At 38.0% G+C, this 14,690-nt stretch overlaps 1 long non-coding RNA gene across 1 annotated transcript in view; it reads right to left on the bottom strand.

The window, feature by feature from the left end:
- The window catches only part of LOC311627362, an 84,641-nt gene that overhangs the window by 13,344 nt on the left and 56,607 nt on the right, over positions 1-14,690 (bottom strand). The gene's annotated exons all lie outside the window — the stretch shown is intronic.

Consider the following 14,690-nt stretch of genomic DNA (forward strand, 5'->3'; position numbering starts at 1 on the left):
CACACACACACACACACACAGAGAGAGAGAGAGAGAGAGAGAGAGAGAGAGAGAGAGAGAGAGAGAGAGAGACCACATGGGGCCAGACTGTCTCTGAAGGACCCTGACTCAGGCTCCTAAGGGCATCTGTGCTCAGGACTAGTCACATCCTTGGATTTTGCAACACCCATCTCTTTTGCGTGGATGAAAAAGAGGATTATATGGAAAGCAACTCATAGGGTGATCTGATTATAAATTCCTAAGCGGGCAGATCAGAGTAGATACTCACTCCCTAGATATATAACTTTTTAGTAAAAGTTTATCTTTGCCTTAAGCAAGCCCTATTCATTGTTTCTGTGAATCTAGGTTAACACACTTTTAAAATAAGCCACAACCACCCAGCTGGTGTGGCTCAGTGGTTGAACTTTGATTTATGAAGCAGGAAGTCACAGTTCAACTCTGTCAGGTCACATGCCTGGGTTGCAGGCTCCATCCCCAGTAGGGAATGTGCAGGAGGCAGCCAATCCATGATTCTTTCTCATCATTGATGTTCCTATCTCTCTTTCCCCCTCTCCTTTCTCTCTGAAGTCAAGAAAGATATATTTAAAAAATAAAATAAGCCACAACCACCATCAAGAGGGTACACAATCTTGTTCTGTATCCTGCATTTCCATCTCTTTCCCACCTCCATGTAATCTTCCTTATGTCCCCTCCTTAATTTCAAAGCTAATATAGTGAGATTCTATTACATTCAACTACAGAACACTGGCTAACACAGAAGCATAGGGAGGTCCACAGGCCAAAGGAGGAGCAGAAGGACAAAAATAAACATATCCTGGAAAACTTTAAAAAAGTGAAATTATGCTTAGCAGATTTTAAAACTTCTTTAAAATAAGGTTTCATGTGGTCTTGGTACATGAATTCACAGACTGACCAATAAAACAAAATAAGAAATGAGCCTTTAGTATATGATAAAGGTGACATCTAAATGGGAAAAGGTAAGCTATTCAGAGACAGTAATGGGCAGTTAATAGCATCTTGGAAAAAACCATACACAGTTGATTCTCATTAGCAGTAGTTGAATTCTATAAAGATGCTGCAAACATTGACTTGTGAGGACTAAGTCATTTTTACTAAGGAGAAATACAGGGTTAGGTTTCTGTATGTCTCTGGTCACATTATCAACAACTGACCAACACATAACTTGTTTTATGTGTGTTTCTGTGTAAAGACACCTTAACATACATGGTTGATTCATGGCTGACAGCACTGTAACCCACACCTGAACAAAGCTTATCTAACATACTTTCTCCAAAAACACATCATAGCTTTCTTGTTCTGGAGAACATTAGACAGCATCTTAGCACCATACTTAGGGGTCATTTTAAACAGTGAAATCACCAACAAACTGCATGGAAATGAAAGAAAAAAATGTGGTACTAAATAAGCCATGGAAAGAACACTTGTTTACTGTACGATAGCTGAAGCAAGAAGGCAGAACATCACCTGCTCAACCCCAGCTAGGTACAGGCATGTGTCAAGCAACTCAAATTTTCATCACTCCTGCATGTCTGCAAGTGACAGCAAAGACTCTGCAAGTATTGATTTGGGGTTACAGATAAATTTTAGCAAGTGGGTGAACTGCAAATACAGAATCTGTAGATAATGAGAGAGACTGTAGTTAGATCCATATCTCAAATTATAAACTAAGATAAATCCCCAAAGGACCAAATCTTGAAATGTAAAGTACAATAATCACCAAATAGTGAACCAAATAGAGGGCATTTTTCTTTATAACCTTGGAATGAGAAAGATCTTTCTAATTGAAACACAAACTTGAAAAGCCACAAGTAAAGATTGTTAAATGTAACTGCAGTAAAAACACAAAACAAAGACCTACTGCAAGACCAAAAAAAAAAAAAAAACTACTATACCCAAAGTAAAATTTAACTTATTAAATAATCAGAATAGCAAAAGATAAATGACAAATCAGGAAAATGTTTGCAATTCATAGGAAAGCAGAAGGCTAACCTTCTCACATTATAAAAGGTCCTAGACACAATCAAGAAAAACTAAACTCCAATAAGAAAAATAAGAAGAATATGAAAAATTAAAAATTTATAAACAACTCATAAAACATGAAAAGATGCTCAACTTCATTTATTATATAATAAAAGCAATGTACATTAAAGCTATACCTAGCTATTATTTCTCACTTATCAGATTAGCAAAAATACAAAGGACTCTGGAATGTTACTGCTTTAAGGGAACATGTATTTTCAGATTTCAATTAGGAGTTCTAACTGGTACAACCTGTATAGAGAACATACTGCCAATCATTTTTAGAACTCAAATGGATATAATCTTTCACCCAGGAATTTTCTCTAGGAATTCATCCTATAGCTAGGCACATGCATAATGACTGTGATGTGCAGGATGGACAGGATTATTTGTTGCAACGTTGGCATAAGCCAAAGATAAGAATGTCAATAACATAAGGGTAAAATATATTATGGTCATTAATACAGGTATAGTAATGGAAACTGCCACTATAGAAACACATGGAAAAGCTCTTTATGGGTTACACAAAAAGATCACCAAGGTATATTGTTAAGTGAAGAGCAAGATGCAGAAAAATATTTTTTGCCCCTGGTGTGAAAGAGGAAAAGGAAAAAAATAATTGTGTGCATTGGCTTTCAGTTGCATAAACGTTTAATGAAAGAATTACTAAGAAACTAATAATAGTGGTTACCTATTGTGGGAACTGAGCAAATATAGGAATAAAGTGAGAAGGAGATTGTTTTAGGATTCCTTATGTTTGACCCTTGGGAATGTATTTCATATTGAGAAAAAGAAATATAAAATTTTACTTAAAATGGAAACTGGAATGATGTGTGGGTCCTAAGAAAATACATAGAAGAGACCAGCACTTCAAAAGCACTTCTTGGGTATAGATAGGTGTAACAGACTTGCTTGAAGTGGTAAGGCTTTGCTGAATCTTATTGCAGCCGAAGGACCAATTGATTTAAAATATTTTTTTCTCTATATATAGAGAAATTACTTTTTAAAAATTGATATATTTGGAATCAATGTAAAAGCTTTAGAATAAGGAGTAATTAAGTAGAGTTTCATTACCCATTTGGCGCTTCTTTTTCTGTTGACTTCAATTTTGGTAAGGAAACAGGTTTGCTGCAAAATTGTGTCATAGCCTATGAGAAGTGCTGACAAGACCTTTATCTGAATAAAGGTCATTCTGAAAATAAACATTTTAAAGTGAAGAAAAAAAAAAAAGGAAGCTGGAGTGGCTGTATTGTAAGATTAAGGCACATTATCTTTTTATTAACACAAATACAGAAAGACAATTAGAAACTTCAGGAAAAAACAAACAAACAAAAACTACAAAATAAAGTCCTGGTTCAAACTGGAAGCAAACTAAGATTCACCATGATTTGTGTCAAGGTATGCTGTATGCAAAGTGAATCCATTTAACCTCAATGCTTAGGGTAGAGTTAGTCAGAACCCATCTATTCTGTGGGTCTCAGATTCTAGAGCAGTCCATTCAGGTCAGTGGGTGCAGATTTAAATTCAGCCAACCTGTATTTCCCTTGATGAAATTAAGATAAAAGATGATTAAAAGAGAAGTTATCATGACTAGAAAAACTATTTGTCTAACCATTATCGTATCTTTTTGTAAAATTATTAAATTAACTACTAAAATGAAAACTAAATCTAACTTAATTTTTTTTCTTTAAAACTCATACACTTCTCTATCTAACATATAATAACCTAAAAATCCAATCATACTTTGGTTATTTTACCAGTCCCACCAGACTGTGGGAAGACAAGGATGATTCAAAAAGTCAAAGCAATACCAGCACTATAACTTTCTATATGAAAAGCTCCCTGGCCAACACCAACATTGTTTAGCTTCTCTTTACAGTCAGACTGGGATAAGAGAAGAGTTGAGTGCCAGAGAATTCCATCTTATTTTCTCTTGACTCCTCCTGGAGTGCCAAGAGTTGCCATCAGGTTCACTCTGCTCCACCCAGACAGCCTCTGGGAGTTCCCTAAGTACAGCGGGAGCCTTCGTTTGTAGGCACATTGATGTGATCATGGCATTTCATCATGAAGTAGACTTGGAGCAGGGCTCAGCAAACTATAACCTATGGACCAAATATGGCCCACTGCCCTTTTTGTAAATAAAATTTAATTGGAATACTGCACACCCACTCATTTATGTATTGTTTATAGGTGCTTTCCTGCTATAACAGTAGAGCTTAGTAGTTGCAGCAAGAGAACATATGGCCCACAAAGCCAAAAATATTTACTGTTTAGCTCTTTACAGAAATATTTTGCAGAACCCTGCTCAAGAGTTTCCAGGCCTAGCATCCACCTGATTCCCACTGACAAAAGCAGACAGGCATGAGAGCACATACAGCCTGAATCACCACTAAAAATCTTGCTTTGGAGATGTAGACATAGATAAAATTACCAACATCATCATATCTTACCTAATGATAGACAAACATGTAAATTGACCATACCTCCGCTACGCCCACCAGCCAATCAGGAGGGAATATGAAAATTAGGAGGACAAAGATGGTGGCCACCCAGCTGCTCCAGGCTCAGAGTGGCTGGGTGATGCCTGCTATGAGAGGGAGGGCGGGAAGTGAGGGGATCTACAGGAGTGGCACTCAAGCCCCGCAGCGAAGAGAAAGACAGCAGACTCTGGCTGGAGTCTGCAGCAAAGACAAAGATGGTAGACTCCGGCCAGAGCAAAGGCCTGTGTCATGGATGCTGGAGGAAAACCAGTGCTAGAAGCCAAGGAATGGAAGGCCTATTGCACAAATCTCTTCATGCAATGGGCCTCTAGTACAAGTATATTTGTGTATGTGTATGTTACATATACACATATACATATATGTAACACATACATATATGTATATGTGTATGTATGTATAGTATTAGGTCTAGTAATAATTAATGTCGTTTTCTAATACTTTTTAAAATCGAATTTATTTAAACAATACAACAAAATTTAATCAACAATATGGTTGCCGTTGTTTTCTACTACTTGTGCCCAACGCTCAGGAAGCATTTTAATCCCTCTGTTGTAAAATTCTTGTGATTTTGATGCAAAAAATTCGGTCAATGCATTTTTGAGGCATTCTTCATTATTAAATTTTTTTCCAAGAAGAAAGTTTTGCAAAGAACGAAACAAATGGTAATCGGAAGGGGCAATATCAGGAGAATATGCAGGTTGAGGGAGAACTTCCCATTCCAACTGGCGCAGTTTTTCAGCAGTGATTCTTGCAGAATGCAGTCGTGCGTTATCGTGGTGAAGAATTACGCCCTTTCGATTAATCAGCGCGGGTTCTTTTTCTCTTAAAGCTTGGGCTAACCTTTCCAATTGGGCACTATACACTGCACTTGTAATGGTTTGGTTAGATGGTAAAAGTTCATAATGAAGAATTCCTTTAAAATTCCACCAAACACACAACATCACTTTTTTCGCATGCAAGTCAGGTTTTGGCGTGGGCGGCGGAGCCTCATTTTTGTCCAACCATTGAGGCCGCCTTTTCAAATTAACATACAGCACCCATTCTTCATCTCCGGTAACAATTTGCTCTAAAAACGGCAAATGGTTTTGACGAGAGAGGAGCAAACTGCAAATTGTGACTCTTTGATTACGGTTGTTGTCGGTCAACTCATGAGGAACCCATTTTCCAAACTTTTGGACTTTGCCAAGTGCATGCAATTGATTGGAAATTGTTTTTTGTGAACAATTTAAAGTTGTCGCAAGCTCTTGTTGGGTAATTTGAGGATTTTGCACCAAAAGAGCTTGAAGAGCTTCTTGATCAAAATTGGACACACGGCCTCGACCACTCTTGTCATCTAACGAAAAATTTCCCTCGCGAAATTTCTCAAACCAACGCTGGCATTTTCTGGCGCTAACTGCATCTTGACCAAGAGCACTACAGATGTTTTGTGCAGCCTCACTTGCTTTTCTTCCTAATTGGAACTCGTAAAGCATGCAGTGCCAAATATGCTCTTCATTCGCCATCTTCTTAGCCCTAGTTCTGCCACAAAAACCAAACCAAACACAAACTTTTTCAAGCAAAACTTGTTAATTGCACTTCACACGTTCTGTAGATACCACGGGTTTGAAGGTTATGTCAATACAAGTCAACGCCAAGCAAGATTTTAAACGAATGTTAAAAACAACATTAATTATTACTAGACCCGATAGTACTCTCTTAATACAAAACAACAGTAAGATTAGGAACAAGAAGTTCATTCAAAAAGACTATAATAATCTTAGCCTTATTCTTCTCACAAGAATCCAATGTGTTCTATCTACACACTAAGTGAAGCAGCAGGGTTTAATGGAAGGCGTAGACAATTAAAATCAGCTCTCTCACCCTCTGGTTCCTGAACTCCACTTTCCTTCCCTGGACCATGGGGATACTTTTTCGTTTCTTAAAGGGAGGATCATGGAGACACCACATGCAAAGTGCCCTACAATAGTCAGCACCCAGTAAATGGTGGTTATTAGTTTTACTGTCCCTATCCTTATCTGCCTGGATCCCATTCTTATTCTCTTGCTTTTTTCATTCTCCAGTCCCATTACCCAACCACCATTTCCTTTCATTACTGGCAATATATTTATTAATACCCTTTCTCTTATCTGTATTTAGGTATTTACTTACTTATTTTATTTTTTATTGATTTTAGAGAAGAAGGGGGAGAGAGAGAGAGATAGATAGAAACATCAATGATGAGAGAAAATTATTGATTGGCTGCCTCCTGCCTGCTCCCCACTAGGGATCAAACCTGCAACTCGGGCATGTGCTCTGACCAGGAATCAACTGTGACCTCCTGGTTCATAGGTCAACACTTAACCACTGAACCACACTGGGCAGGCTCATTTTTTAACTTCAAATTATTGAAGCTTCACTAAGTTGCCCCTAACTAGTAATCAAAAAGAAAAATCCTTAAAGTTAACATGATTAGAAATAAATCCTAGTAATGAGGAGGAAACTGAAAATCAGAACAATCAATATGGGAACTGATTTTGAAGATCCCGGCAGGAAGGAAGAGGTACTGGTTTCAGTAATCTAGGGACTTGGATTTCAGCAACCATGTGCCTTGTTTTGAATTGTTTTTGTCATACTAATATGACGGGTGAGCCTGGCTGGCATGGCTTAGTGGTTGAGCATCGACCTATAAACTAGGAGGTCACAGTTCAATTCCCAGTCAGGGCACATGCCCGAGTTGCGGGCTCCATCCTAGTGTGGGGCATGCAGAATGCAGACAATGAAATTCTCTCATCATTAATATTTTTTTTTATATAATATATTTTTATTGATTTTTTTCCAGAGAGGAAGAGAGAGGGATAGAGAGTTAGAAACATCGATGAGAGAGGAACATCGATCAACTGCCTCCTGCACACCTCCTACTGGGGATATGCCCGCAACCAAGGTACATGCCCTTGACTGGAATCGAACCCGGGACCTTTCAGTCCACAGGCCGACGCTCTATCCACTGAGCCAAACCGGTTTCAGCAGAGTTTTCTCTTATTATATAAATCCCTGTAAAGGTAATTGACTAAATGAAAGCAATAATTAGTTAACATAAGGGTTTTTTTTTGTGTTTTTTTTTAACATATGTACAAGTAAAGCATATGACAGTAGTACAAAGTTTTGGTGGAAAGTAATGGAAGCATACTATTGAAAAGTTCTTATACTATATACAAAGTGGTAGAATATCACTTGAAAGTAGAATGTAATAAGTTAAAGGTACATATTATAAACTCTAACATAGGAGATAAAATGAAATCACAACATATATTCAATTAATCTGAAAGAATTTACAAATAGAGAGAATAGGAAACAAGGAATAGATGAGACAAATAGGAAACGTGCCCTTGACTGGACTCAAACCTGGGACTCTTCAGTCTGCAAGCCAATGCTGAATCCACTGAGCCAAACCAGGTAGGGGCTTCACATAAGGTTGTTGTTTTGTTTTGTTTTTTTATTTTTATTTTATTCAGAGTTATTAGCTGTAATATGTGGAAAATACAGGCTGTAGTGGACTTATTCCATCGTGACTAGCACTGGAAGTCACAAATAGATTTTAAAAATATAAATATACAAGTTTTTCCTCTCTAAAATGAGTAAAAATACATTTAAAAAAATAAGTTTTTAAGGCAGGCGAAGGTTTATCTTAGAGATTCAAGGAAAATACAATATTGGTACAAAAGATTGATCAGCAAAATCACTATATAAAGAAGTCAAAGGAGAAAAACTGTATCATCATTCAGCTTCTATCATATGTCAAGATGTTCAAGACTACAAAAATATTAAGAGGCTTAGCTGAGAGAGCCGTCTTGATTATTCTTAAGTCTCTGAATACTAGTTGTATAAGATCAGCATTTCATTTGTCCCTCTTAATTACATAAACCAGTATATTTCTCTTTTTTCCTTCAGCTAGTTTGAGTTGGAATGCTGTCACTTTCAATACCTATGAACTAATCCAAGCATCAACAGAAAAACTATTTAAAAAAAAAGATTATTCAATAAGTTAATCACATACAAAATAAATATTTTTAAAGTCAGTAGAGAACCTTCCTACATTGCTGGTGAGAATATAAAATAGTGTAGCCCCTTTGGAAAAACAATTTGGCAGTTCCTCAAAAAGTTAAACACAAAATTACCATACAACCCAGCAATTCCACCCCTACCTATCTACCGAAGAGAAATAAAACCATATGTCCACAAAGACTTAAAGTGAATATTTATAGTAGCAGTATTCATAATAGTCCAAAACTGAAACAATCTAAATGTCCATCACTGGTGAATGGATAGATCATAGATGAACCTTGAAAAACATTATGTTAAATGAAAGAAGGAGATGATATAGTGTATGGTTCATTTATGTAAATTGTCTGGAAAATGTATAGAGAAAGAAGGTAGAATAGTGAATACCTGGGGCTGGGAATGGGAACTGGATTAACTATAAATAGGTATGTGAGATCTTATTAGGTGAGAAAATATAAACCAAAATTAATTTATGGTGTTAGTTGCACTACTCAGTAACATTACTCAAAATTATTGAAATGCACATTTGAATGGGTGAATTCTATGACACTGTAAAATTTACTTCAATAAAACTGCTAAAAATTTAAATAAAACTAATAGAATTCTGATATATAAAAAATAATTAAGTAAAATATATGGTAGAAGAAAGCATCCCATTCACTACTATACAAAAGTATAAATTATTTAGGAATAATGGCAAAATAAATGTTTGGAACTTGTTGGAAGCCACAAAATTTTACTAAGAACATTAGAAATTTAATGAATAGAGATATCTTGTTTTTTTAAAGTAAATTTCACCATCATAATTTTTCCCTAATGTAAGCCATAAATTTAAGTGTATTCACAATAAAAATCTCACAGGAATTTTTTTTAGAAGAAGGAACTTAAAAAAAATGATTCTTAACTTCATCTGAAATTATAAACATGTGAAAATAGCCAGGAAAATCCTTATTTAAAAAAAAAAGAAAAGAACAAGAAATGGGAACATGACCTACAATACGTTATTATCAAAGTTACCATTCTTAAAAAAAGAAGAGTAGAATTTATAAATCTATTAATAAAATAGAAAAAAGTTAGTAACTTAGCAAATAAATATAAAAATTTAATATATTATAAATCAAATGTCAAAGCAAAGAAAGGATGGAATATTCAATACATGGTGCTTGGACTGGTGTCAAGTCATTTGGAAAAGCATGAAGTGTGATTCTGACCTCACTTCAGATGCCAAAATAAAATCCAGATGGATGCTATTTTTATAATAGCTGAGTAGAGGAGACTTTTCTAAGCATTTCACAAAGATTACTGTCTATAAAGGAAAAGATGATACATTGGATTGCATTTTAGCTAATGGTATTTGAGAGCTCACTCTGTACCAGGCACTTTTCTAAGCATTTTACACTTAGTAATATAGTTAAACCTCACACAACCACCCTATGATGTAGGTACTAGTAGCAGCCACCCCATAAACTGACCTATTTTATGCAAGTCCTCAGAGTCTTTCAGCATCACCTGTCTCCTGGGCTCTTAGCCATCTGCTCAGCTTCACCCACCACCTCAGCCAAGGGCTTTTTGCAGACACTTCTACTTCTGCTGCCTGAGGCTGGGCAGACACTTACTGGAAGTCTATAGTTCCTCCCACAATCTGCAGACTCAGATGAAATGCCCTTCCATAGGGTTTGAGATCCAGCTGCCTAAAACTGTCCCAAAGTCAGATAATGCAATTCAGAAGTGAGGGAAAGTTAACACCCCATGGGGCAAACAATGTTGACCCTCAAGAAAAGACACGAAGTTGGAGGATAACATCGCTCACCCTCTTCCTCCCTATTGACTGTTCTAAGATCCACCTTGTCATTCGGACTATGTGCAGGCATCTTACCTGGTTGAGTGACTCACCTGCTGAGCCACTGGATATGTCATGGGACAGTGGGAGGGGTTCATTGGTATGATGCTAGCTTGCATTGCTTCCCATACTTCCCTGCCTCATTTTCCATTTCATTCATTTTTGCTACCCCCTCATAGTACTTAGTCTTGTCCCTGTTTCTGTTTATTAGGGAATCTAGAGCAAATGTTCCTTTTTTCTCCTGAGAAAACTCACAGAGGGGTAAAACAACTTGCCAAAGATTGTCCAGCTGCTGGAGGCAAAAACCAACAAGTAGTTAACATATAAATGCGAGAACTCTGTCAGAGGCTAATGGACCTTGATATTCAGCAAGGGCTCCACATGTGCCCACCCCCACCCCCACCCCCCCGCCCTGTGCCTTCTAAATTTATATTTCTTCTCTAGTATATCTGTTTGTGCATCATCTCCTTCTCCAGATCCCGAATCCTCACAGCAAAAGGTTGTGGCATCCAGCTAGTTATTCATGAAGCTTGGCTTTGAACCCAAGGTAATTCATTAATCTTATACAGTATAACTTCAAAACAACAAACAACAAAAAACGAGCAAATGTCATCCTTACTATTGTTAAACTATGGAACAGTATATGAGAATATGGAATAAGAGAAGATTGCCTACCATTACATCTCTATTCAGAATCATAATAAAAATCCTAAATATGCAATATGGCAAGCAAAAAAAAAGCAAAAGAAAAAAAAGAATTGATATTATTGTATCTGTAGAAAAAAATTTAATATAAAATTATTAGAATTATTACTGAATACAAAGATAATATACAAACCTCAATTATACCTATAATATTAAAAGTATAATATGCTAATTAGAGCAGATGTCCTTCTGGACAACCTTCTGGATGAAGCCGGAGCTGCAAGGGCCAAGGCAGCTGCCACAGCAGGTGGGGACTGAGGCAGAGGGGTTGGCGGTGGCAGTGGCAGTGGCAGCAGCTTGGGGCCGAGGCAGAGGCAGCTGCTGACACAGCAGGGATTGAGCCCCTTGCACAAATTCCATGCATCAAGCCTCTAGTTTATTTATAAATATGTATAATTTATATGTATAAATACTTAAATATAATAAATTTATATTTTATATATTTACATATAAATTCATATATTGCAACAAAACATAAATATTGCTTCAATAGCATAAGAAATACCTAGGGATAAATCTTACAGCAAATGTGCAAGACAAACCAGAAACCATAAAACATATTGAGAGAAATTAATAAGGACTACTCCATAAAGGAAATGCATATCATACCAATGAACTGTAAGACTCAATCCTATATAATAAAGAGCTAATATGCAAGTGGTCATCACACCCTCATGCCATAATGGCTCAAACACTTTACACTGGTAAGAGAGGAATAGGGACCAGTCAGGCACAAATGAGCTTGTGAGAGAGAAATGGGGACTAGCCAGGCACAGATGAGCTCATGAGAGAGGAATGGGGACCAGCTAGGCTGCAGCTCAGGAGAGGGACAAGCCACCCGCCATACAGTCCTGGGTGCCAGCTCCCGTGGACTGGGCAAAGCACGGTCCCCTGTGGCTACAGCTGGCCTGTGTGAAGCTGGCCCAGGTCTTGGATGACTGGGGCCGGACAGAGGGAGAGAAGCCTGGATCCTGAGTGTCTGTGACGAGCTGGAGGACAGAATCCTATGTCCTGGGTGTGGGGTGAGGCAGAGGTGGTTAGGGGTGATCAGGCCAGCAATGGAGCAGTTAGGGGTAATCAGGCAGGTGGGTAGAGGTAGTTAGGGACCAACAGGCAGGCAGAGGTGGTTAGGGGCGATCAGATAGGCAGGCAGGCAAGCAGGTAGAAGCCAGAGGGCATATTTTGAGAGACAGTCAGACATCCCCCGAGGGGTCCTGGGTTGGAAAGGGTGCAGGCTAGGCTAAGGGATTCCCCGCTCCATGCATAAATTTCGTGCACCAGGCCTCTAGCATTATAATAATGTCATTCCACTTTTTTTTTTTTGGCGGGGGGGGGGGGGGGGGGGGGAGGAGAGAAAAATCAATGTGTGAAAAACATTGATTGGTTGTCTCTTGCACATGCCCTGACCAGGTCCAGGGATAGAGCCTGCAGCTAAGGTACATCCCCTTGACTGAATCAGACCTGGGACCCTTCAGTTCACAGGCTAACACTCTATTCACTGAGCCAAACCAACCAGTGCATATACTGTCATTTCTTTTTAAATTATCTATAGATTCAAGTCAATCTTAAAGTTCCAGCATTTTTTGTTTGTTTGTTTGGGAGGTGTGTGTGTTTGTGTGTGTGTGTGAGTGTGTGTGTGTGTGTGTGTGTGTGTGTGTGTGTGTGTGAGAGAGAGAGAGAGAGAGAGAGAGAGAGAGAGAGAGAGAGAGAGAGAGAGGTAAATATATGTAAAGGGTCAAGAATAACCAAATCCTGGTAGAAGAACAAATGGAGAACTTGCTCTAACAGATGTTAAGCTACAGGAAATTCAATATAGTGTTGACACAAAGGTTGACAAATAATGAAAGAGAATAGAACCCAATATCAAACTCACTCATAAGGAAATAGACCATAAATAAAAAATACACTATGGGACCCTTCACACTATGCCTCAAATTAATTCTAAGTAGATTAAAGATGAAATGAGAAAGATAAAACTATAGAAATAACCATAGATAAAAAGGTAGATAAATTTGACTTCATTAAAAACTTCAGTTAATCAAAGGAATCATAAAGGAGGGAGGGGGGAGGAACAAGCCACAAAGCAGGAAAACCTATTTGTGACATGTATAACTGGGCAAAGTTACAGTACTTAGAATACTATATTTTTTGTTTCGAAAGCACACAGTTTTACACATTTTACCATCATGGATATTTGGGTGCATATCATGATCAATGACAAGTTATAACTTAACTAATACTGTTCTTTTTACTGAACGTAACAAAATAGTAGTGCATTTTTAAATCAATAGCATCTTAGAATAGGAGTGGGTATCATGGGCCCTAGTCCTGGGCCAGGCAGGCAATCATCTCACCTGACTGAGGTGAACCCTCCCCTTCCTGTGACTTTTGGGTCAGATGCACTCATTAGTTCTTTTGTCAGAGCTGCTCTCTCTATCACCATCCCATCTCTATCTATTGCACTGTTCCCAGAACTCTATCATTTCTACCAGAGGGATAGTACAAGGTTGTCTTTATCAACAGTACAACTAGAAGAAGTTACTTCTTAGACTTTGGCAAATGAACTTCTCTTCAGTTTTCAGTGTTAGTCTTTTTTTTGTGCATATTTTTCATGGATATTTTAATGGGAGAATACCATATAATATATCGGGCCCTGCTAACCTGCTACCATAACAACAACAATAAAGGCTGGCATTTGTTGAGTGTTTATTATGCACCAGGCAACAACAACACTTTATTACAGGTGTTGGAGGCAGCCTCCCTTCCTCTGGCTTCCTGTTTTCATGTGGAAGGATCTCCATCAGTGTAAAACCATTGGCCTCTTGCTCACCCCCTCTTTCTCTCTGGACTCATTTTGTTGGTTGGTTGGGAAGAAGAAACTAGATGTATGTGGCTCTGTCATAGCTAGAACCACTCCTTGATTTTGGCCTGCTTGCTGAGTCTCACAGTAAACACAGTGGAGCAGATCTGCCCCCGGAGAGAGGCTTGTGGTTTCTATTTCTGCCGGTGCCCAGTGAGAATGTTAACATTAGGGTACAAAAATAGGAAGCCATCATTTCCAAGTATTTATGTTTTCTAATACAGTTTTAATAGTAAAGTGACATTTCGATAGCCATCTATCTAATTTCTGCCCTTTCAATTAGTTCAACATGAAGTTGAAAAATTATTTGTGGATCCTTCACAATCCCCAAAGTAGGTATTATGAGTATCTCCAGTTTAATGGGAGGCAACAACTTACTCAAGTTCTGTCTAGCTCTAGAACAACAAAAACTTCACCATGATGCCAAGCTAACCCCTGCAACTTCACTGCTCCTCACAAAAGATCTTCACAAAATCTCATCACACCTGTAAGTCTCAGTGATGGCACCATCTGAGGAAAACCCACCCTGTCCTTCCAGACTCTTCTGTGGAGCCACTCCCAATTCTGAACAGAGCTGGTGAGTCCATCCTCTGTGCTCTCTGTACAACCTTATGTTGGTGAGTGGAGATTCATTCTATTTCTGATTTATTCATCCATTCATCTCTCTAACCTTAGTATCTAGCCTGAGTAGGTGGCAGTTCAATTT

This window comes from Pipistrellus hanaki (genome assembly GCF_964339955.1).
Source record: "Pipistrellus hanaki genome assembly, chromosome: 9".
Taxonomy (NCBI): Eukaryota; Metazoa; Chordata; class Mammalia; order Chiroptera; family Vespertilionidae; genus Pipistrellus; species Pipistrellus hanaki.